This window comes from Arachis ipaensis, chromosome B1 (assembly GCF_059453495.1).
Source record: "Arachis ipaensis isolate K30076 ecotype BB chromosome B1, ASM5945349v1, whole genome shotgun sequence".
Classification (NCBI taxonomy): Eukaryota; Viridiplantae; Streptophyta; class Magnoliopsida; order Fabales; family Fabaceae; genus Arachis; species Arachis ipaensis.
Window position 1 is genome coordinate 101,643,299 of NC_142436.1, and position 23,949 is coordinate 101,667,247.

The 23,949-nt window shown below is 44.1% G+C and overlaps 2 non-coding genes across 2 annotated transcripts; one reads left to right on the forward strand and one right to left on the reverse strand.

Moving 5' to 3' along the window:
- The first annotated feature begins 2,027 nt into the window (after positions 1 to 2,027).
- On the forward strand, positions 2,028 to 2,133 carry LOC148577679 (small nucleolar RNA R71). The gene has a single exon (XR_015902916.1). It is a non-coding gene; the product is annotated as a small nucleolar RNA R71 (small nucleolar RNA).
- A 21,709-nt stretch (positions 2,134 to 23,842) lies between these two features.
- Positions 23,843 to 23,949, reverse strand: LOC148577680 (small nucleolar RNA R71). The gene has a single exon (XR_015904116.1). It is a non-coding gene; the product is annotated as a small nucleolar RNA R71 (small nucleolar RNA).

Here is a 23,949-nt window from a genome sequence, read left to right on the forward strand (position 1 = left end):
CTGTGTTGAGATTAATGGATGGTGGGCTGATATCACCTTTTTTCCAGGGGAAAAATCTTCTGCAGGAATCTTCTTATTTCTCCATCCTCTTGGAAATTTCTTCACAACTCTTTTCTCTTCTTTCAGTAGTGCTCTAGTGATTATTGTGTCAGGGAGTTTCTTGTTAGCTGCTCTTTCCAACCTTTGTGGCTTCAGTTCTTTCTTGAGTTCTCTCGGTTGCTGTATCTCTTGAAATTCTTGCTTGTTCACCAAGGACTATTTCAGGGGTTTAGTTGCTAATTCACTGTTACTTTCCATTGTGTACATGTTGCTATGATCATCCTTTGACTCTATAGGTTCTGGCTCAGATTCAGATGTAGGTTTGAAAACATGGAAGGTAAGGTGTTCATCATGTATTCTCAGGATTTACTCTCCTTGTTCCACATCTATCAGGGCTCTAGCAGTGGCTAGAAATGGTCTCCCCAGAACAATGGGATGAAGGTAACTTTCTTCCATGTCCAGAACAACAAAGTTAGTGGGGAGGAAGTAGTTTCCTACTTTTACCAATACATTTTCGACCACTCCTTCGGCCTGCTTCTGAGTTTTATCTGCCAATTGGATGATTACATCTGTGGATCTCAGTTCATTGATTTACAACTTCTTCATAAGAGATATAGGCATCACATTTATGCTATCTCCTAGGTCACAAAATCCTCTGTCAATTTTTTTCTCTCCTATGGCACATAGAATATGAAAGCTTCCTGTATCTTTTTTCTTCAGGAGTACCTTCTTGATGAGGGCACTACATTCCTTGTTCATTGTTACTGTTTGTCCCCCTTTTAGGGTTCTTTTCTTGGTCAGCAGCTCTTTCATTCACTTGATGTATGTGGGCATCTGTTGGAGAATTTTGATGAAGGGGATGTTGACACTAAGAGAGCAAACATGTCCAGGAATCTTGAATATGACTTTTCTTTTTCATCTCCCCTGAGTCTCTGAGGAAATGGTGCCTTTGGCACATAAGGTTTTGGAATTTCCTTCCTTGTTGATTCCTTCCTTTGTACAGATCCAGTTCCTTGTTCCTTTTTCTCCAAGTTGCTTTGGGAGTTTCCTTGACTGTGCTCTGTTAGTTTGCTTGTGTTTTCTTCCTGAAGTTCTTCATTTGCAAGGGTAACTACCTTACACTCTTCCCATTTCACCTTCTTCATTTCCCCCCTTGGATTTTTCTCTGTGTCACTTGGGAAACTATCGGTGGACTTCAGAGTCTGCTGTGAAAGATGTCCTACTTGAGATTCGAGATTCTTAAGAACCTCCCCTCGGCTTTCTACACTACCTCTCACTTCTTCGCTGAACTTTTTCATGTCTTTAGACTCCTTGCAAAGGTTTGCAAGCATAACTTCCATTTTGGCCATTCTGTCTTTATCATGTGGTGATGGTTGGTTAAAATTGGGGTGTTGAGAGTGGTTATTGTGGCTTTGGTATGGTGGCTGTGAATAGGTGCTTTGTGTGGTCTGGTATGGTTTTTGGTTGGAGTTTTGGTGAGTGGAGTTTTTATACTGGTTGGGATTATGGGGTCTGTGGTCTTGGCCTTGGTTTTGTTGGTTCCCCCACCCAAAGTTTGGGTAGTTCCTCCAACCAGAGTTATAAGTTTTAAAGTATGGATCATTAGCTTGCCTAGATGAATTTCCAAGATAATTAGCTTCCTCCCAGTTAACTCCTTCTTCTGTGTCCAAATCTCCTTGAGGTGATGATTGAGTGTGGATAGCTACAGTCTAATTCTTCTCAATTTGCTTGGTCAATTCAGCCAGTTGCTTGGTGATCATCTTATTATGGGCCAGGATTGCATCCATATGGTTTAATTCCAAGACTCCCCTGTTGTTGCTTCTGTCCGAGGCATAGAAATACTCATTGTCAGCCACTATCTCTATAACATCAATGGCTTCTTCAATGGTCTTTTTCTTGTTAAGGGACCCTTCAGATGAGTGGTCTATGACTTTCATTGATTCACAATTCAGCCCTTCATAAAAGATATGAAGTTGCACCCACTCATTAAACATATCAGGGGCATTTCCTTGTCAAATCTTTGAATCTCTCCCAAGCTTCATAAAGAGTCTCACCATCCTGCTGTCTGAATGTCTGCACTTTAGTTCTTAGCCTGTTTACTTTTTGTGGAGGGTAGAACCTTGTTAAGAATCTATTCATTACATCTTCCCAGGTTTTCAAGCTTTTCTTGGGGAATGTGACGTGGCAGAAATTAGCGAATTAAGAATTGTTATAAGATATGCGTTGCAAGTATAGTTCTTAACCAACCAGAAATCCACTTATCAATTTAGAAGGGTTGTCACAAAAATTAAAATTAAAATACTGGGAATATGAATCCCAGGTCGTCTCCCAACGAGTTGCAGAAAAGTGTGCTATTTTATTAATCAGATTTTTTCAAAAAGAGTTTGAGTTGAATAAACAGGAAATTAAATTGGAGAAATTAAGTAATTTAAATAAAAGCCTTGACTGGGAGTAGATTAGTTGGAAGCCCTATTCTTGTTGCAGTACTCTCAAGATTAATTGATAATTGAAGGTTGTTCTGTTTAGTTATCCCTTACTAGGTAAGGGAAAGTCAAACAAGTTGGAATACTGTTTCTATTCACAAGTTCCAATCCGCTCAATTGAAAAGGATTAGTGTCAGTGACTAGAGAACATTCCAACAGTAAACCCAATTACAATTTTTCTTTTAAGCACCCCAACTCAAGGGTTCCTTTCAATCAACCCCCATCAAGTTAGAAAACTACTCGCTCATTGTGAATGTAGAACTCATAACATAGGAAAGGGAATAAAAGAAAGACATGATAAATAAAACTCAAACGAACTAATTAAAAATAAAAGTAACTCTTGTATTAATGAATTCTAAAATAATCCAATAGTAAAATTGAGTAAATTAAAGGACATGGAAGAGTAAAGCCAAGTAAAGAAAACGAACTAGAATGACGAAATCTTGATGAGGTAATAACTCTTCTCAATATCCCAATGCAAAGAGCAATAGAAAATAAAATCCTAAGAATTATGAATGTGTAGAGAGAAAAACCTAGAGGAGGAGTAAAACTAGATCAAAAACTAAAAATTATGTAGAATGAATGTTATTTTTGGTTTCTGCATGTTCTCTGGCTCTAGTATGCTTTTTCGGGCCAAGAACTGGGTCAAAGTAGGGTCCAAAATTGCCCCCAGCGAATTCTGCAGATTATGCAGATCGCGCACGTCACGCGATCGCGTCATTCATGCGGACGCGTCATTCGGCGTTTTGCTTGCCACGCGGGCGCGTCGTCCACGCCTCCGCGTCACTTGTGCTATTCCAATCCACGCAGTTGCGTGTGCCATGCGGCCGCATCACTGCGATTTCCTCTCTTTCGCGCGGTCGCGTGAGCCATGCGGCCGCGTCACTTCTCGCTGGTCATCTCCTCAATTTCTTGTGTTCCTTCCATTTTTGCAAGTTTCCTTTCCAATCTCCAACTCATTCATGCCCTATAAAGCCTGAGACACTTAACACACAGATCACGGCATCGAATGGAATAAAGAATAATTAAAATACATAATTAAAAGTCTCTAGGAAGCAAGTTTTCAATCATAGAGCATCTTTAGGAAGGAATTACAAATGCATGCTTATTTAATGAATAAGTGGGTAAAGATCATGATAAAACCACACAATTAAACACAATATAAACCATAAAATAGTGGTTTATCAACCTCTCCACACTTAAACATTAGCATGTCCTCATGCTTAGTTGAAGGAGATAAAACAGATGAGTAGGAACATGTAAAACTCATGCAATGCAATGCAGTGCAACCTATATATGTGAATGCAACTATATGATCCGTGTCCACTTGATCAATAGTAAATAAGCTCTTCAAAACAATTACAAATCAAATTCCACTAATTCAATTCTTATACCGTAAGAACAGATAAAAATGCAAGAAGGTAGCTCATGAAAGTAGGGAACATAGAATTTTAAGCATTGAACCCTTACTGATGATGTATAGGGCAATCACTCTATCCTTCTCTAATCATGCTCTATAATTTTTTTTTTGTTCTTCTCCTAACCAATCAACAACATTTAATATACCAATGCAAACATCATGAGGTCTTTTCAATGTTGTAATGGGGATAAGGTAATGGTAAGGATACATATATGGCTAACTAAGCTTATAAACTAAATCTTTAATTAACCCAAGCTTTAACATAACCTATATATATTCTATATAACTTTAAAATTCATACCTAGCTACCCAGAATTTCCCTTTCATATTCCATACTCATGTATCAACTTTTTATTTTAATTTTATCATACATGCATTGATCTTTGAATTCTTAACTTAACATTGGGGTAATTTTGTCCCCTTATTTATTTATTGAATATTTTTGGTTTTTTTTTTCATAAGCATAAAAATAAACATAGCTTATCAATGCACATAGATTTTTAATTTTTATAGTTTCACATGAGTAGGTCTCCAAATTTCCATTATATTATCATGACACATTCCCTTATTATCTTTTGTTTCCACAATTTCCCATACTTAATTAGCACACACAATTCTATCTTAAGCTAACCAAAGATTCAGTTTGGGATATATAATTGTTTTTCCGCTTAAGGCTAGTAATGTGGTAAAATATAGAACAAATGGGATTTAAAGGCTCAAAGTGGCTAACAAAGGTAATTGAAAGGGTAGGCTTAATTTGGATAAGTGAGCTAAACAAATAATGGCCTCAATCACATGCAAACATATAAATATAATAAACATTGGACATATAGGATGAAACAAAATATAGATTACAATCATAGAGAAGTAAACACACATGAATAAAATAATTATGGTTAAATAATGTAACCATGCATAAAGGCTCAAATTTAACAGGTTGTGTGTTCTTTAGCTTAAAAATTATGTTCCAAATACAACTTCAAGCAAATTCAACATAAAAGTTTTAATTAAAATTAGTGAAATTTTGTTCCAAAAATAGAGTCTTAGAAGAAACTTTTGTCTTTTCAATCAAGTAGAACATGCATGCAACTAATCTATTACTATGCAATTTATCCTATTCTACAAAAGAAAAACTAACTAATTATCCTAATTTATTGGTGTTTAGGGAAGAGAAATTACCTCCGAAAGTCAGGTACTGACCGACTTCCCAACACTTAAGGCTTTGCACCGTCCTCAGTGCCATCTGTCAGAAACAAAGGTGGGCTGGTAGCAGTATCTCTACAGTCTGGGCCACCATGGCTTCCTGTGCTGGTAAAGAAAGTGGAATCCGGGGTGTCTGAGTCCTTGAATTTTCCCATAATCAGCTCCTTGAGGTATGTGAATCGGTGCTTGTTACGGTGCTCTCTCATCTTAGCTTTGTGTACCTGCCGATCCAACCTTTCGAGTATCTGATGGAGCATTTGGTCTGTTATAGGTACTTGTGGTGTTGAAGAAGGAATATCTTCAACCGGTTCAGCCTGATGGCTTGTGGCGGCTAGTGGAGGTCTGATGTATTTTCCGTTAGGGACATACTGATCATCCCGTGGAAGCATGACTTTGGTGTCCCCAGCTCTGTAGGAGACTCCGACTGCTGAGACAAGATCTGAGTCCAAGGCGGGAAAAGGTAAGTTGCCCGCAATTTGTACGTGTCCCATGGCATTCCGGATGTGTCTTGGTAGGTTCAGAGGTTGGTCTATAAGGATGCACTATAGTAGAACGGCCATGTCCGTAGTGAAGGAGGACTCGTGAGTGCTCGGGAAGACATAATGGGACATGATCTATGCCCATACGCGAGCCTCCAAGGTAAGTGCTGAAGCCGATATTCCCTTAGGGTGGGTACGATGGTATCCATAGATCTAGCGGCTGCCAGGTAGTGCGATAACTCTGAGAACGGTGTCCCAGTTAAATTGGTACATCTGGCGCTTGAGTGCAGCTTCTTGAAAGGCGTCCAAACCTTCTGGAATAGGGGGAAGACCTAGAGCTCTTTGAATGGCCTCTTCTGTAATGGGGACTTGCTTCTCACGGACAAAGACAGACTGTAGGGTTGGCAGGTGGAAGTTAGAGTAGAACTCAACTACCCAAGAAAGATTGACCTGCCTCGGCTTTCTCTGTAGGAAACCTCATTGTCTTTGTGCAATTTGCGGCTCAACAAAGGTAGCAATATGGTTTGGGAGGAGAAGAAGGTATTCGTTGTTGTAGCTCCTTTCTGTCAAGATGGAGAACATCTGCTCACAGTAGCGATTGGGAAATCGCGCAGTGTCCTTTGCTGGGAAGGCTTTTTCTTTATCATCAACCTTTATAATCCTCTTAGTTCTTTTTGTTGAGGGTTTAACCGCAGTTGAAGAGGGTTCTGCCACTAATGCTCTCTTTGTTCCTCTTCTCGCTGGTTGTTTGGGAGTAGCATTCTCCTTTCCTTTCTTGGTGGCCATCCTGAAAAAGAGAATAGGAAGAAAATTAAGTTCAAAGAGAAAGAGCAAGGAAGAGGGTTGTAGGAGTGATAATCAATGCACGGTAAAGAGAATGTCGTTAACACATGGTCATGACTACATGTGAAAAGTTCATCAAAGGGAATAAAGCAAGTGCATGTGAGGACAATTAAATGCAAGAGGTTTATTGGCATGCAGGCAAAGGCATGAGGAGCATAGATCAAGCATTCAATGTCCAAGTTAGGTTACCAAGTCTTTCAAACTAACCATTTGTTTGTAATAACAATTATATTTAAGTAATAAAATATAAAAAGGGTTTTGTGAAAAGCAAGCATTGAATAGTAGAGTAATGTAGAAAAGTGCATAATGCCATATGGGCTTTTTCACAAACACATAGCATGCATGATAATTAAGGTATAGAAAGTATTAAATTGAACATGCAAGCAACCCTTTAAAAAGTAATATATAATTGCCAAACAAATTTACAACAATCCACAAGCATATAATGAGAAATAATGACTCAAATAAAATTCCAACACCAAGTAAAAAGGAAAAAGAAAGAAAAAGAAAATATGGATAATGAAAGTAAAAAGAAAAGAAAAGAAAGTAAATATAAAAGAAGAAGAATAATAGAAAAGTAAGGGGAGAAGAAGAAGAGAAAACCTTGTTAATGGAGGGGAGAGAGAGAGAGAGAGTAGAAAGTGAGAAAGAAGGAAGAAGGAAGAAGGAAGAAATAAGGAGGGAAAAGAGAAAATAGGATTTGGGGAAAAGAAAGATAAGATAATTGGCAAATCAAAGAAGCTGTGCGGTGCAAGCGATGCGGCCGCATGTGGCACGCGGTCGCACAAATTTCGCTTATGATAATTGACGCGGTCGCGTCGGTCACGCGGTCCCGTGACCTGTTTTATGCCACTGGCGCGAGGGCAGCCTCGCACTCACACAACTCTCTGTTCAAAATCATTAATTGCCAAATATTGGGTGACGCGATCGCGTGGGGCATGCGATCGCGTGAGTGGCCGTTATGAGGATATGACGCGGTCGCGTCGGTCACGCGTCCGCGTGAGAAGAATTATGCGTTCAGCACCAATCCAGCACCACTCTAGCACAACTTTCGGTCGTGTACCCTTTTCACGTCGAAATCCAAGGCACGCGGCCACGTGAGTGATGCGGTCGCGTGGGAGGCCAATGTTCCTAAGTGACGCGGCCGCGTCGGCGACGCGGTCGCGTGGGGCGTTTTGTGCCACTGGCACGCTTCCAGCCACGCTCTTGCGGGACTCTTTGTTTGTTTTATTATTTCCTCCCATCTCCTGCGATGCGGACGCGTCAATGAGGCAGTCGTGTCGCGTGAAAATTTTTTTTTAAATAAAAGTATGTAAATACAAATGCAAGAAATGTACTAATAAAGAGAATAGTTATTGAATAGGAAAACTAAGAATAAAGAAAAGAACGATCATACCATGTTGGGTTGTCTCCCACCTAGCAGTTTGCTTTAACGTCCATAAGTTGGACGCTCCACTAGCTCAGGCTTCCGCTATGTGGGGATCTTCCAAGAGGAAGATCTCGAGCTCCTTGTTTTTCTTCAGCTTCTCGCCATGGTACAGCTTTAAACGATGTCCATTAACTTTGATAAGTTCAGAGCTTGAAGGATGGCTTAGGTGGTAAACTCCGTATAGTTCGGCCTTCTCTACTCTGTATGGACCTTCCAATCTTGATCTCAACTTGCCTGGCATGAGCCTTAGTCGAGACTTGTAAAGGAGGACTAAGTCCCCAGGTTGGAACTCTTTTCTCTTGATGTGCTGATCATGTACAGCCTTCATCTTCTCCTTGTATAGTCTTGAGTTTCCATAAGCTTCTAGGCGAAGGCTTTCCAGTTCTTGCAGTTGCAACTTCCTTTCAGCTCTGGCTTTCTCAATTCCCATGTTGCACTCCGTTACTGCCCAAAAGGCTTTGTGCTTTGCTTCAACAGGGAGATGACAAGCTTTACCATAAACTAAGCGGAAATGTCTCATCCCAATGGGTGTTTTGTATGCTATTCTGTATGCCCAGAGTGCATCTTGTAGCCTGGTGCTCCAGTCTCTTCTATGAGGTTTGACTATCTTCTGCAAGATACGCTTTATCTCTTTGTTTGACACCTCGGCTTGCCCATAAGTCTGAGGGTGGTAGGCTGTTACAACCTTATGAATTATCCGATGCTTCTTCATTAATCCTGTTAGTCTCCTGTCACAAAAATGGCTGCCTTGATCGCTCACGATTGCTCGTGGTGATCCAAAGCGACAAATAATGTGGTTTCTCACAAAGGAAACAATAGTGTTAGTATCATCAGTGTCAGTAGGAATTGCTTCCACCCATTTGGAAATGTAATCCACAGCTAACAATATGTAAAAATAACCATTAGAATTTGGAAATGGACCCATGAAGTCAATGCCCCAAACGTCAAAGATTTCACAGAAAAGCATAATTTGTTGAGGCATTTCGTCCCTCTTGGATATATTACCAAATTTTTGGCATGGAAAACAAGATCTAAAAAATTCAGCAGCATCTCTAAAAAGTGTAGGCCACCAGAATCCACAGCCTAAGATTTTTCTAGCTGTTCTTTGAGGTCCAAAATGTCCTCCACTCTCAGATGAATGACAGGCCTCTAAGATGGACTGAAATTCTGATTGAGGCACACACCGTCAAACCTGGTCAGTGCCACATCTCCATAAATATGGATCATCCCATATATAATATTTAGACTCGCTTTTTAGCTTGTCTCTTTGGTGCTTAGAAAAGTTTGGAGGAAAGGTGCGGCTAACTAGATAATTAGCTACAGGTGCATACCAAAGGACTACCTCAGATACTGCTTGGAGGTTATCAAAGGGGAAATTGTCAGCTATAGGAGTGGGGTCATCTGTAATGTGCTCAAGGCGACTCAAGTGGTCTGCCACTAAATTCTGGTTACTACTCCTATCCTTAATTTCTAAATCAAATTCTTGTAATAGCAGTATCCAACGTATAAGCCTTGGTTTGGACTCCTTTTTAGCTAATAGATACTTTAGAGCTGCGTGATCTGAGTACACTACTACCTTCGTACCAAGTAAATAGGCTCTGAATTTATCCAGAGCAAAAACAATAGCAAGCAGCTCTTTCTCAGTAGTAGTGTAATTGGACTGAACGGCATCTAAAGTTTTAGACGTATAAGCAATAACAAAGGGGTCCTAACCTTCACGCTGAGCCAGTGTTGCTCCTACTGTATGGTTGGAAGCGTCGCACATTATTTCAAATGGCTGGCTCCAGTCTGGTCCTCTCATAATTGGAGCTTGAGTCAGGGCGGTCTTCAGCTTATCAAATGCTTGTTTGCAATCCTCACTGAACTCGAACTCAATATCCTTCTGCAATAGCCTGGATAAGGGAAGTGTAACCTTACCGAAGTCCATAATGAATCTCTTGTAAAAACCTGCATGGCCAAGGAACGAACGGACTTCCCTCACAGAAGAGGGGTAAGGTAAACTAGAAATAACATCCACCTTTGCTAGATCTACAAAAATGCCAGTATTAGACACATGTCCTAGTACAATACCTTGTTTTACCATAAAGTGACATTTTTCAAAATTTAATACAAGGTTTGCACTGATACATCTATCTAATACTCTAGATAATCCATCTAAGCAAAGGCTAAAGGAATCGCCGTATACACTAAAATTATCCATAAAAACTTCCATACAGTCCTCAATAAGATCAGAGAAAAGACTCATCATGCATCGTTGGAAGGTAGCTAGTGCATTGCACACGCCAAAGGGCATTCTCTTGTAAGCATAAGTCCCAAAAGGACATTTAAAAGTGGTCTTTTCCGGATCCTCAGGAGTTATATGAATCGGAAATAACCTGTGTAGCCATCTAAAAAATAATAATGTGATTTACCTGACAGGCGATCCAGCATTTGATCAATGAATGGAAGAGGATAGTGATCCTTACGGGTTGCTTGGTTGAGGCATCTGTAGTCAATGCAGACCCTCCAGGCGTTCTGAACTCTGGTTGCCATGAGCTCTCCATGCTCATTCTTCACTGTAGTGACTCCAGACTTCTTTGGCACCACTTGTACTGGGCTTACCCATTCACTGTCTGAGATGGGATAGATGATATATGCCTCCAGAAGTCTGGTCACTTCCTTCTTGACAACCTCTAAGATAGTGGAATTCAGTCTTCTCTGGGGTTGACGGACAGGTCTTGCTCCCTCTTCTAAAAATATTCTATGCTCACAGACTTGAGGGTTGATGCCTACTATGTCTGCCAACCTCCAACCAATTGCCTTCTTGTGCCGCCTCAGTACACTAAGTAACTGCTCTTCCTGTTGAGAAGTGAGTTCCCTTGCGATAAAAACTGGAAACTTCTGCTCGTCTTCAAGGTAAGCATATTTGAGATGTGGAGAAAGGGGTTTTGATTAGCGGATAATTTATACGCTTTTTGGCATTGTTTTTAGTATTTTTTTAGTAGAATCTAGTTACTTTTAGGGATGTTTTCATTAGTTTTTATGTTAAATTCACATTTCTGGACTTTACTATGAGTTTGTGTGTTTTTCTGTGATTTCAGGTATTTTCTGGCTGAAATTGAGGGACTTGAGCAAAAATCATATTCAGAGGTTGAAGAAGGACTGCTGATGCTGTTGGATTCTGACCTCCCTGCACTCAAAGTGAATTTTCTGGAGCTACAGAACTCAAAATGGCGCGCTTCTAATTGCGTTGGAAAGTATACATCCAAGGCTTTCGAGCAATATATAATAGTCCATACTTTGGCCGAGTTTAGATGACGTAAAAGGGCGTTGAACGCCAGTTCTACGCTGTTGTCTGGAGTTAAACGCCAGAAACACGTCACAAGCCAGAGTTGAACGCCAGAAATACGTTATAAACTGGCGTTCAACTCCAAGATTAACCTCTACACGTTTAACATTCAAGCTCAGCCCAAGCACACACCAAGTGGGCCCCAGAAGTGGATTTATGCATCAATTACTTACTTCTGTAAACCCTAGTAGCTAGTTTATTATAAATAGGACTTTTTACTATTGTATTAGACATCTTATGATCTTCGGATCATCTTTGATCACGTTTTGGGGGCTGGCCATTCGGCCATGCTTACCCTCTATTCACTTATGTATTTTCAACGGTAGAGTTTCTGCACTCCATAGATTAAGGTGTGGAGCTCTGCTGTTCCTCATGAATTAATGCAAAGTACTACTGTTTTCTATTCAATTCAACTTATTCCGCTTCTAAGATATTCATTCGCACTTCAACCTGAATGTGATGAACGTGACAATCATCATCATTCCATATAAACGCATGCTTGACAACCACTTCTGTTTTACCTTCGATTGGATGGATATCTCTTGGATATCTAATACAGGGGACCGAGTCCGAGTTATTAAATGTCTTCGTGGTATAAGTTAGAACCCATGGATGGCCATTCCTGAGATCCGGAAAGTCTAAACCTTGTCTGTGGTAGGCATAGTGACAGACGCAAAAGGAGGGTGAATCCTATTCCAGTATGATCGAGAACCTCAGATGATTAGCCGTGCCGTGACAGAGCATTTCGACCTTTTTCATAAGAGGATGGGATGTAGCCATTGACAACGGTGATGCCCTTACATAAAGCTTGCCATGGAAAGGAGTAGGAATGATTGGATGAAGACAGCAGGAAAGCAGAGGTTCAGAAGAACGAAAGCATCTCTATACACTTATCTGAAATTCTCACCAATGATATACATAAGTGTTTCTATCCTTATTTTATGTTTACTTATTATTTAATTTCGAAAACTCCATAAGCTTTTGATATCCGCCTGACTGAGATTTACAAGGTGACCATAGCTTGCTTCATACCAACAATCTCCGTGGGATCGACCCTTACTCACGTAAAGTTTATTACTTGGACGACACAGTGCACTTGCTGGTTTGTTGTATCGAAGTTGTGAATGAAAAACGATTTACTAAGACGTGCGTACAGAGTTTCTAGTGCCGTTGCCTGAGATCACAATTTCGTGCACCAAGTTTTTGGCGCCGTTGCCGGGGATTGTTTGAGTTTGGACAACTGACGGTTCATCTTGTTGCTCAGATTAGGTAATTTTCTTTTTGTTTTCTTTTCAAAAATTTTTTCAAAAAAATTCTTTCAAAAATTTCTCCTTTGTTTTCGAAAAATTTTTAAAATAAATCTTTTCAAAAATATATTTTTCTTCAGAATTTTTAAGAATGAATTCTAGAGTTTCATGAAGCATGTTGAAGCCTGGCTGGCTGTAAAGCCATGTCTAATTCTTCTGGATAGGGAATGTCAGGCGTGTCATGTCTGAGTTACATACTAAAGCTTGGCTGACTATTAAGCCATGCCTGACCCTTTGATTGGAGCTTTAGACTAAAGAGCATAAGATTCCAGGAATTCATATTAAAAATTTTGGAATCCTTATTTTTCTTTTTCAAAATGATTTTCGAAAAAAATTAAAAGAAAATACAAAAAATAAAAAAATCATAAAAATCAAAAATATTTCATGTTTCTTGTTTGAGTCTTGAGTCAAGTTGAAAGTTTGGTGTCAATTGCATAGTCATCTTGCATTTTTCGAAAAATTCATGCATTCATAGTGTTCTTCATGATCCTCAAGTTGTTCTTGGTAAGTCTTCTTGTTTGATCTTGATGTTTTCATGTTTTGTGTCTTTTCTTGTTTTTCATATGCATTCTTGCATTCATAGTGTCTATACATGAAAAAATTTTTAAGTTTGGTGTCTTGCATGTTTTCTTTGCATTAAAAATTTTTCAAAAATAAGTTCTAGATGTTCATCTTGACATTCAAAGTGTTCTTGGTGTTCATCTTGACATTCATAGCATTCTTGCATGCATTCATTGTTTTGATCCAAAATTTCATGCATTGCATCATTTTCATGTTTTTCTCTCTCATCATTAAAAATTCAAAAATAAAAAAAAATCTTCCCCTTTTTCTCTCTTAAATTTTCGAAAATTAGATTTGACTTTTTCAAAAATTTTTAAAATCTAGTTGTTTCTTATGAGTCAAATCAAATTTTCATTTTAAAAATCTTATCTTTTTCAAAATCTTTTTCAAAAATCAAATCTTTTTCATTTTTCTTAGTTATTTTCGAAAATTTTAAAAATATTTTTCAAAAATCTTTTTCTTATCTTTATCTCCTAATTTTCGAAAATAACATCATCAATTAATGTTTTGATTCAAAAATTTCAAGTTTGTTACTTGCTTGTTAAGAAAGATTCAGTTCGGTTGGTCGGTTACCGAACGGTTCAGGTCAGGATCAGGGATGAAGGAAGGGGCTCGTCTGGTCACGGTCTTCCAGTCCGAGGGCGCGAGGTCCCGAGCACTTCGTGTGAGGGGGGGTGCCACCTGCAAAGATACTCCGACGCTCTTGTCAGAATACGTGCAGGCAGAATGAAGGTGGTGTAGGAACGTGACGTACCTTGGGGGAAGAGCCAGTCTTCCCCTTATATACATGTCAGTATTGGGCCCCTCTGGAGGGCAGGCCCATATTCCCAAGGACGCTGTCCCATAGCTGTGAGAAAGCTGTACGGGACGCGTGTCCGGGTCGGTTGAGAGGCGTGTAGTCGGGCCGGGTGGAGCTCGGGTCGGGTTGACCCGCGGGAATCCAGGGCCATAACAGTGCCCCCGACGCACCAGTGATGGTCGTGAGGCGATCGGTGGTGCGTGATGTCCTTGTTCGTGTGTTGTCGCCGAGTCGGTTGACCGTGGGAGAGGCGCGTTTCTTGTGCGCGTGTCCCTTGGTCTGCTGAGGCGTTCGTTCACCGCTTCGTTCTTCGTGCTGAGCATTAAATGCTCATAATGGGTTAAAACCCTGTGCGTAAAGACCATTTTGCCCCTATCTCTTTTCGCGCTCCTTGTGGTGGTTTTTAAACAGTTTCTTTCTCTTTTCCTCCTACCCTTGCCATTTTCACTTTCCTCTCTCCTTGATATCCAAAATTCCCTGTTCGAGCCTTCTCGTGCCTTCTTTTTCCTCTCAAGTTCCTGCAACCAATTCAGGTAATTTCCGCTTCCTCTTCCCTTGTGTTTATGCTATGTTTTACTGCTGCGTAATTGTTGTTTGTGATTGTTGCATGCTTGGTTTACTTTAGCCGAATGGCCTTCCAATGGTGGGGTAGACGAATTAAGGGAGGGGTACCATTTCTGGGTAGGTTTTAGGTGATTTGCGTGATAGGCGTGGTTTTTAACTGTTCTTGGCCATGATCTAAGTTTGAAAAGGCGTAGTTTTTGGGTTTCTATGGACTCCCGACCTCATAGTCTAACGGAGTGGTACCCCGATGTAGGTATGCCTCGCATCGTTTCCCGGTCTTCTGGATCTGGCGCGGCCTACGACCCGTACGCCTGGGTGACTGACGATATCAGGAGCTCGCCCAACCAAATGGACTTGGAGGAGTTGACCGAGTTCCGGCAAGCCGGCTACTTGTGTGGGGGGACTGACGAGGAGGCCAACTACGAGGCCATTGTCCCTGCCCCCCATGAGCGTATTTATGAGCTCAACTTCCACTCTCCTCGTGTCCCCGATTGGATTTGGTTTTACAAGTCCATGTTCACACAAGTTGGTGTTCGGATACCATTCTCCGACTTTCAAATGGCGCTGCTGAACCGGATATCCGTCCCCCCTTCTCAGCTTCATCCGAACAGCTGGGCTTCGATCCGCTGCTTCGAAATGGTTTGCGAGCACCTGGAGCTGCCGGTGTCGGTGGACGTCTTCCTCTTCTATTTCAACCTTACCAACCCTTCCAAACAGGGGAAGGCGAGGAAAGGGTTTCTCTCTTTCCGTTCCGCCCAGGGTAGGAGAATTTTTGGCCTTTTTGAGGACTCCTACCATGGTTTTAAAGATAAGTACTTCAAAGTTCGTCCCGTCAAAGGTCGTCACTCCTTTTGGTTGTCGTTAGAGGGGGAGCACCTTATCCAGACTTATTGGAGTTTTGGTGCGGGGTCGAATCCTTTCATCAAGGTGACGTACAAGAGGTTGTCGCCTGTAGATAAGCAAATAGCTGACGTACTTTTTGCCATTTTTGAAAAGAACCCCGTGAACCCTCATCTTCTTATGGGTGAACGGGAGGCCGCCAGGAGCTATATTCGTGAGTTATCTTCTTTGTTTGCCTATGTTTCTTTGTTGTTGTTTTTCTTTTCCCGATCTAACGACTAATGCGCCTGTTGTTTGTTGCAGTGGAAATGTCTGCCACCGTGACTGGCCTTTGAGAATCTGATGAAGACCTTTTTTGAAGCAAGTGACGACGAGAATGCCGAAGAGAAGGATGTCAGTAAGTCGGAGGGTCCTTCAGGGGAGAAGGAGAATCAGGCTGTGCCTTCTCCCCAGAAGGGGTCCAGGCTTCCCCTACTCATGAGGAAGGGCCCGCTGGAGGGCACGCGTCTCTCACCCCCCAGCCGGATAGTGACGTGGAGCTCATCCATACTCCCAAGAAGCAAAGGATGTCTTCCAGCCCGGAAGGGGCCCTTACCATAATGGAAAGGAACTTTGATGCTACCAAATTTATTGACTCACAGTTGATACCCGGGACCGAGGAGCATCTTCACGAGACCGAGCTGTCCGGGCAGGCGAGGTGGATGTACCGCACCTTGCTTCGTTGGGCCGTGATAGCTCGGAAGGCTGAATTCGAGTTATCGGGGATGGAGGCACTCTGGAGGAAGCTTGAGTCCTCTGTTAAGGCGAACAATGACTTCAAGGCCCAAGTTGAACTCCTCCAGGGTCAGCTGTCTGAGATGGGGGGAAAGCTTAGCGCTGCTGAGGAGAAAGCGTCATTTGTTGCGGAGAGGTTGAAGGCGTCCGATGAGACCGTGGCCCGGCTTCTTGAGCGTGAGATGACCTTGGAGGGTCAGCTGAATGCTGCTCAGGGTCGGGTTGCCGCCTTGGAGAAAGAGCGGGAGCAAGCCATCTCAGAGGCGAAAACCGCTAAATCCAAAGTCGCAGAGCTTAAGAAGAAGCTTAAGGTGACCAAGGAGCAAGGGAAAAACGCCATCTCGATGACCGAAGATGCCCTGAAGGCTCAGCTAAAGATCGCAGCTCCTGATTTCGACACGTCGTCAATTGGCATTTTCAAGACTATCCAGGACGAAAAGATTGTTGACATGCCGAGGAAGTGAGGTCTTGTAACTTAGGATATTTTGTAACGCATTTGCTGAACAACTTATTGCTCGTTTTTTGTTTTGACTCTTTGTAAGTTATACTTATTCAGTCGTTTGGCCGGTTGCCATTTGCTATATTTGTTGTCGTTGTTTCTTTCGGGGGTGTGCTCGCGCCCGTTTTCCCGTTTTATGTTTGTTATGGCTTGGATCGCCGTGGTCGTGTTGTCGTCGTAGTTGGCTTTGGCCATGAGGAAGATGGCCCCCGGGGTGATCAGTCCCGGTCTGCCATTTTAGGGGGCGCTCGTGCGCGGCGCACGTAGGAAAACAGTGGACAAGTACGAAGATTTTTGACAAGTATGAGTTAGTCATTAGCTAAACAAATTAATCAATATGGCGAGCATTTGATAAAATAAAAAGACAGATCATCATGCGAACAAGGCGAGTATTTACAATTTGTTTGGGTTCTCAGGTCGGCGAGTCGTCTGGTCATGAGTAGAACCTTCTTAGGCTACCCGTATTCCATGTTCTGGGTATTTCCTTGTCGTCGAGTCTTTCTAGCTTGTAAGCGCCTTTGCCGAGTACCTCCCTTACCATGTAGGGACCTTCCCAATTTACCGCCAGCTTGCCTTCCCCTGGGGTCGGGATGCCGATGTCGTTGCGTCGCAGGACGAGGTCCCTTTCCTCAAAATCTCGTTTGAGGACTTTTGCGTTGTAACGCAGGGCTATTCTTTGTTTCAGCGCCGTTTCTGATAGGTGAGCCATTTCCCTTGTTTCCTCAACCAGTTCCTTTTCGACCGCTTCGCTCATGCCCGCGAGTAGTAGTCGGGGGCTCGGTTCGCCGATTTCGACTGGTATTACCGCATCGACCCCGTATGTTAGGCGAAAGGGAGTTTCCCCCGTAGCGCTTTGCTCAGTTGTCCGGTAAGACCATAGGACGGAGGTGAGTTCGTCAGCCCATGTTCCTTTCTTATTGTCTAGGCGCTTCTTTAGACCAAGAAGGATGACCTTGTTTGCAGCTTCTACTTGCCCGTTTGTTTGGAAATGTTCTACCGAGGAGAACTTCTGCTTTATCCCTAGGCCAGAGAAGAACTCCATAAACTTCTTGTCCGTGAACTGGGTCCCGTTGTCTGAGATAACGACCTCCGGGATATCGAAACGGGTTATCACTTGCCTCCACATGAACTTCCGACAGTTGGAGGACGATATCGTAGCCAGCGGTTCAGCCTCCACCCATTTGGTGTAGTAGTCAATGGCGACAATTAGGTATTTGACTTGTCCTGGGCCGACCGGGAAAGGCCCTAGGAGGTCGACTCCCCATTGTGCGAAAGGTCGAGTAGTCGTCAGAGAGTTTAGCTCGGAGGCCGGTGCCTTGTCGAAGTTGGCGTTTTGTTGACACTTTATGCATTTTTTGACAAATTCCTTTGAGTCCTTCATCATTGTCGGCCAGTAGTATCCTGCTCGGATGAGCTTCCTTGCTAGGGCTTTGCCCCCGATGTGGTGTCCGCAACACCCCTCGTGGACTTCTCTAAGCACATAGTCCGTCTGGTCGGGGTGCAAACACTTCAATAGGGGCTGGCTGAGTCCCTTTTTGAATAGTTGTCCCTGTATGATTGCGTATCTAGCTGCCTCCCTTCTTAAGGCTTTGGCTGCTTTCTCATCTTCAGGCAACTTGTCGAGTTACAGGAAGTTGGTGATGGGGTCTAGCCATGAGGGGCTCGACTTCGTCAAGTGGAGGGTGACCGTCGGTTCCTTCACCATGCCTTGGATAAGGGACCGGTTACCCGACCCTGGCTTTGTGCTCGCCAGCTTAGACAGGAGGTCCGCCCGTGTGTTCCTTTATCTTGGGACGTGTTGGACGATGACCTCCTAGAACTGACTCGTTATTTCTTTAACCTTTTCCAAGTATTTTTGCAGGAGGGGGTCCCGGGCTTGGTAGCTTCCGTTCACCTGCGAGGTGACAACTTGTTAGTCGCTGCATACTTCGACCTTTGTCGCTCCGACTTCCCGAGCTAGTATCAGTCCGCCCAAGAGAGCTTCATATTCTGCTTGGTTGTTCGACACTGGAAACTCGAACTTAGTCGATTGCTCATAGATGACCCCTGCAGGGCTTTCTAAGATGACCCCTGCTCCCCCGGACGTTTGGTTGGAGGCCCCGTCAACGTGGAGCCTCCACCGTGTGCCCGTTTCCTCGGGGGGTCCCCCGTCACTTCTACCAGAAAGTCTGCCATTGCCTGGGCTTTGATTGCATGCCGGGGTTTATATTGTAGGTCATATTGGGAGAGCTCAATGGCCCAGGTCATCATCCTACCGGCCAAGTCAGGTTTTTGCAGTACTTGGCGAATCGCCTGATCCGTCCTTACGACTATACGATGGCTCTGGAAGTATTGTCTTAACCTTCGGGAAGAGACTAGGAGTGCCAGCGCCAGTTTTTCCAGTTTGCTGTATTTCAATTCTGGTCCTTGGAGGACCCTGCTCACGAAGTAAACGGGTTGTTGGGTCTTCCCTTCTTCTCTAACGAGCACTGTGGCAAGTGCTTCCTCGGTTACTGATAAGTAGAGGTAGAGCGGTTCTCCGGCCTTGGGTGTTCCGAGGACCGGTGGTGCCGCTAAGATCTGCTTGAAGTGGTTGAATGCCTCTTCGCATGCTGGGGTCTATTCGAACGTCATTCCTTTTTTCATTAGATTGAAGAAAGGCAGAGCTCTTGCTGCTGACGCGCCGAGGAATCGGGATAAAGCCATTAACCTCCCGGCAAGTCGTTGGACGTCTTTGATACAACCCGGGCTCTTCATCTGGAGAACTGCTCGACACTTCTCGGGGTTGGCTTCCACTCCTCTTTGAGTAATCATGAATCCCAGGAACTTTCTGGCCTCCATGGCAAACGCGCACTTGAGCGGATTAAGCCTCATGCCGTGTTGCCGTAGGGAGGAAAAAACGCCATCAAGATCGCTCAGGAGGTCGTCGGGTCGTGTGGTCTTTGCGAGTATGTCATCCACGTAGACTTCTACTGTTTTGCCTATAAGTTCACTGAATATCCTATTCATCAGCCTTTGGTACGTGGCCCCAGCGTTTTTCAGGCCAAAAGGCATTACCTTGTAACAATAGATTCCCCCTGGCGTTATGAACGCCGTTTTTTCCTCGTCGGGTTGGTGCATCGGTATCTGATTGTATCTTGAGTAGGCATCCATGAAGCTCAGATACCGGTACCCCGCCGCTGCGTCGACGAGTGCGTCGATCTTAGGTAGGGGGTAGCAATCCTTGGGACAGGCCTTGTTCAGGTCAGAGTAGTCCACACACATTCTCCATCCCCCATTGTGCTTTTTAACCAGGACCACGTTCGACAACCAGGTCGAGTAGTCCAGTTCTCGGATGAATCCTGCTTCTAGGAGGCTGGCCGTCTGCCTGGCTACCTCTTTTGCCCTTTCTTGGGACATTTTTCTCCTCCTCTGGGCCACTGGCTTGGTTCCCGCCTTAACGGCCAGATGATGCGATATGAGCTGGGGATCTATTCCGGGCAAATCGGCAGGAGTCCAGGCGAAGAGGTCGGCATTAGCCCTGATCATTTCCATCAGAGGCTCCTTCATCTCGTGGGGGAGGTTCCTGTTTATGAATGTGAACTTATCATCGTCCTCGCCGACCCTGAACTTTTCCAAGTCTCCTTCTGGCTCTAGTCTGGGTTTGTCGTCTATCCTGGCGTCCAAGTCAGCAAGGAAGACCCCAGACGCTTCTTTGGATTTTTTCCTGAGAGAGAGACTGGCATGGTCGCAAGCGACCGCCGTTTCCAAGTCGCCTTTGATGGATCCTACGGATCCATCGTCGGTGACAAACTTCATCACCAGCAGCTTTGTGCTAATGGCCGCCCCCAGGTCGTTGATGGTTTTTCTCCCCAGAATGACGTTATAGGCCGTGGAGTCTCGTAATATCACGAAGTCCGCCATGACTGTTCGTCATTTTTGCCCCTGTCCTACAGAGGTCAGGAGTGAGATGATTCCATCCGGCTTGATGAAGTGGTCCCCCAACCCTACCACACCGTGCTGGTGGGTCGTCAAGTCGGCGTCCCTTAGTCCCAGGGCATCGAAAACGTTTCAAAACATGATGTTCGAGTCTGCCCCCGTATCTACCAGGATTCGTTTGATGAGGCCCGTTTCGACCCTGGCCGTGATGGCCATGGGCGGACTTTACGGTGCCTCGTCAAACCATTGGTCCTCTGGGCCGAAGGAGATGGGTGGGATACCTCGGAAACTTCTAACAGTCGAGGTGGAGACTGCTAGGACTTTGGCGTCTTTTTTTTGTACTGACTTTGACCTTGGGGCGGTATTTCTAGCCGTTACCACGTTTACCACTGTAAGGCCGTGGTCGTCACCCTCTGGTTCCTGCCGTCGCCTTGTCGACCGGGATCTGTCTTCGCTATCGTGGTCCCGGTTGCGTCTCCTTGGTTCCCGGATAAGGTGGGAGAAGTCGGCAAGTTTCCCATCCCTGATAGCTTGTTCCAGGGCATCTTTTAAGTCGAAGCAGTCTTGGGTCTTGTGTCCGTAACCCTTGTGGTATTCGCAGTAGAGGTTCTTGTTTCCTCCCGTCCTGTCCTTCAGAGGTCGGGGCTTTGACAGTATCCCCTTTTCCACTATCTGTTGGTAAACTTCGGTGATTGGTGCCGTGAGGGGGGTATAATTGGTGAACTTCCCAACTCGGGGGAACGGTTTGGGTGTTTTACTCGGGCCGCCGTCCCTGGCGTGTTCCTTTGGTCTTTCTCTGCCTTCATAGTGCCGTGCTTGGTTGTAGGCGGGCTGCCGTTTTTTGGCAGCCACGACCCGGCTGACTTCTTCATCGTTGATGTACTCTTTGGCCACGCACTGGATCTCTTGCATTGTCCAAACGGGCTTTGTGGTAAGGTGTTTCCTGAAGTCCTCATTCGAGAGCCCGTTCGTCAAGCACAGGCTTGCCACCGAGTCCGTTAGACCGTCAATCTCCAGGCACTCGTCATTGAAACGGTCCAGGTATTTCCTGGTCGGCTCTCCTGGTCTCTATGTCACCCCTAGCAAATTGATCAGGTGTTTGGCTTTGACAATCCTGGTCGTGAATTGAGCCAAGAAAGCATGGCTGATATCGGAGAATTGAGTCACCGAGCCCTGCGGGAGGTTGTTGAACCACCGTATCGCTGGGCCCGCCAAGGTGACCGGGAAGGCACGACATCTGACCTCGTCTCCTACCCCTTCCAGGTTCATTCTGGCCTCAAAGGTCGTCAAGTGTTCCAGGGGATCTTGTGTTCCATCATACTTCATGTCCGTTGGCTTGTCGAAGTGTTTCGGCAGCCGGACCTCGAGTACGGAACGGTGGAAAGGGGTCGCTCCTATTATCACTGGTCCCCGGGTAGTTCTCCCCGGCTAGTCATTCTCCCCACGGGCGTCCTCTTCGCCTCTGTTCGACGCACGCCGTCTCTCGTGTCGGGCGTAAATGATGGGGTCCCGACTTCTTCTTCTGGCTCGTCCCCGTCCCCCGGTGCTCTCTGACTCGTATTGGGGGCTGGGTGAGCGCCTCGAGCGACTCCTTGAACGGGAGCGGGTCGGGCTCTACTCCGGGGTGCGTTGGTCGCGTTCTCTTTCGGCTAGCCGGCGTTCTAAGTCTTGCATCCTATGGCGCAACTCTTGCATTATCTTGGCGTGGTTGTCGCCAGTTCCTCCGAAGGGGCGTCTTTCGTGAGTCTGCGTCGCGTCCCTTGGAGGCGACCTCTGCTGTTGTCGAGTTTCTGTCGAAACGGCACCTCCCCCGAGCACGGGAGGCGCGGCCTCGCTGCCGGTCCCAGTCTGGACTAGTACGAAGTCCATGGACGAGATCCCCATAGACAGCGCCAATGTTCGGTTGGTCGGTTACCGGACGGTTCAGGTCAGGATCAGGGATGAAGGAAGGGGCTCGTCTGGTCACGGTCTTCCAGTCCGAGGGCGCGAGGTCCCGAGCACTTCGTGTGAGGGGGGGTGCCACCTGCAAAGATACTCTGACGCTCTTGTCAGAATACGTGCAGGCAGAATGAAGGTGGTGTAGGGACGTGACGTACCTTGGGGGAAGAGCCAGTCTTCCCCTTATATACATGTCAGTATTGGGCCCCTTTGGAGGGCAGGCCCATATTCCCAAGGACGCTGTCCCATAGCTGTGAGAAAGCCATACGGGACGCGTGTCCGGGTCGGTTGAGAGGCGTGTAGTCGGGCCGGATGGAGCTCGGGTAGGGTTGACCCGCAGGAATCCAGGGCCGTAACAGATTCAAACTTTGAGTTCTAGAATCATATCTTGTGATTTCTTGTGAATCAAGTCATTAATTGTGATTTTGAAAAATCAAATCTTTTTCAAAACTAATTTCAATCATATCTTTTCAAAAATATTTTCTTATCTTATCTTTTTCAAAATTTGATTTTAAAATATCTTTTCTAACTTCTTATCCTCTTATCTTTTCAAAAATTGATTTTCAAAATTTGTTTCAACTAACTAACTAACTTTTTGTTTGTTTCTTATCTTTTTCAAAACTACCTAACTAACTCTCTCTCTCTAATTTTCGAAAATATCTTCCCTTTTTTTCAAAATTTCTTTTTAATTAACTAATTATTTTAATTTTTTATTTTAATTTTCGAAAAATTACTAACCTTTTTCAAAAACCATTTTCGAAAATCACTAACTCTTTTTCAAAAATAATTTTCGAAAATTCTCCTTCTCTCTCATCTCCTTCTTCTACTCACACAGGGGAACCTCTATACCTGTGGTAAAAAGGATCCCTATTATTATTATTATTTTTCTATCCCTCTTTTTCATATGAGCAGTAGCAAGGACAAGAATATTCTTGTTGAAACAGATCCAGAACCTGAAAGGACTCTGAAGAGGAAACTAAGAGAAGCTAAATTACAACTATCCAGCAAGCACCTTTCAGAAATTTTAGAACAAGAAGAGGAGATGGCAGCCAAAAATAATAATAATGCAAGGAGGATGCTTGGTGACTTTACTGCACCTAATTCCAATTTACATGGAAGAAGCATCTCCATTCCTACCATTGGAGCAAACAATTTTGAGCTGAAACCTCAATTAGTTTCTCTGATGTAGCAGAACTGCAAGTTTCATGGACTTCCATCTGAAGATCCTTTTCAGTTCTTAACTGAATTCTTGCAGATCTGTGATACTGTTAAGACTAATGGAGTAGATCCTGAAGTCTACAGGCTCATGCTTTTCCCTTTTTGCTGTGAGAGACAGAGCTAGAATATGGTTGGACTCTCAACCTAAGGATAGCCTGAACTCTTGGGATAAGCTGGTCAAGGTTTTCTTAACCAAGTTCTTTCCTCCTCAAAAGCTGAGTAAGCTTAGAGTGGATGTTCAGACCTTCAGACAGAAAGAAGGTGAATCCCTCTATGAAGCTTGGGAGAGATACAAAGAACTGACCAAAAGTGTCCTTCTGACATGCTT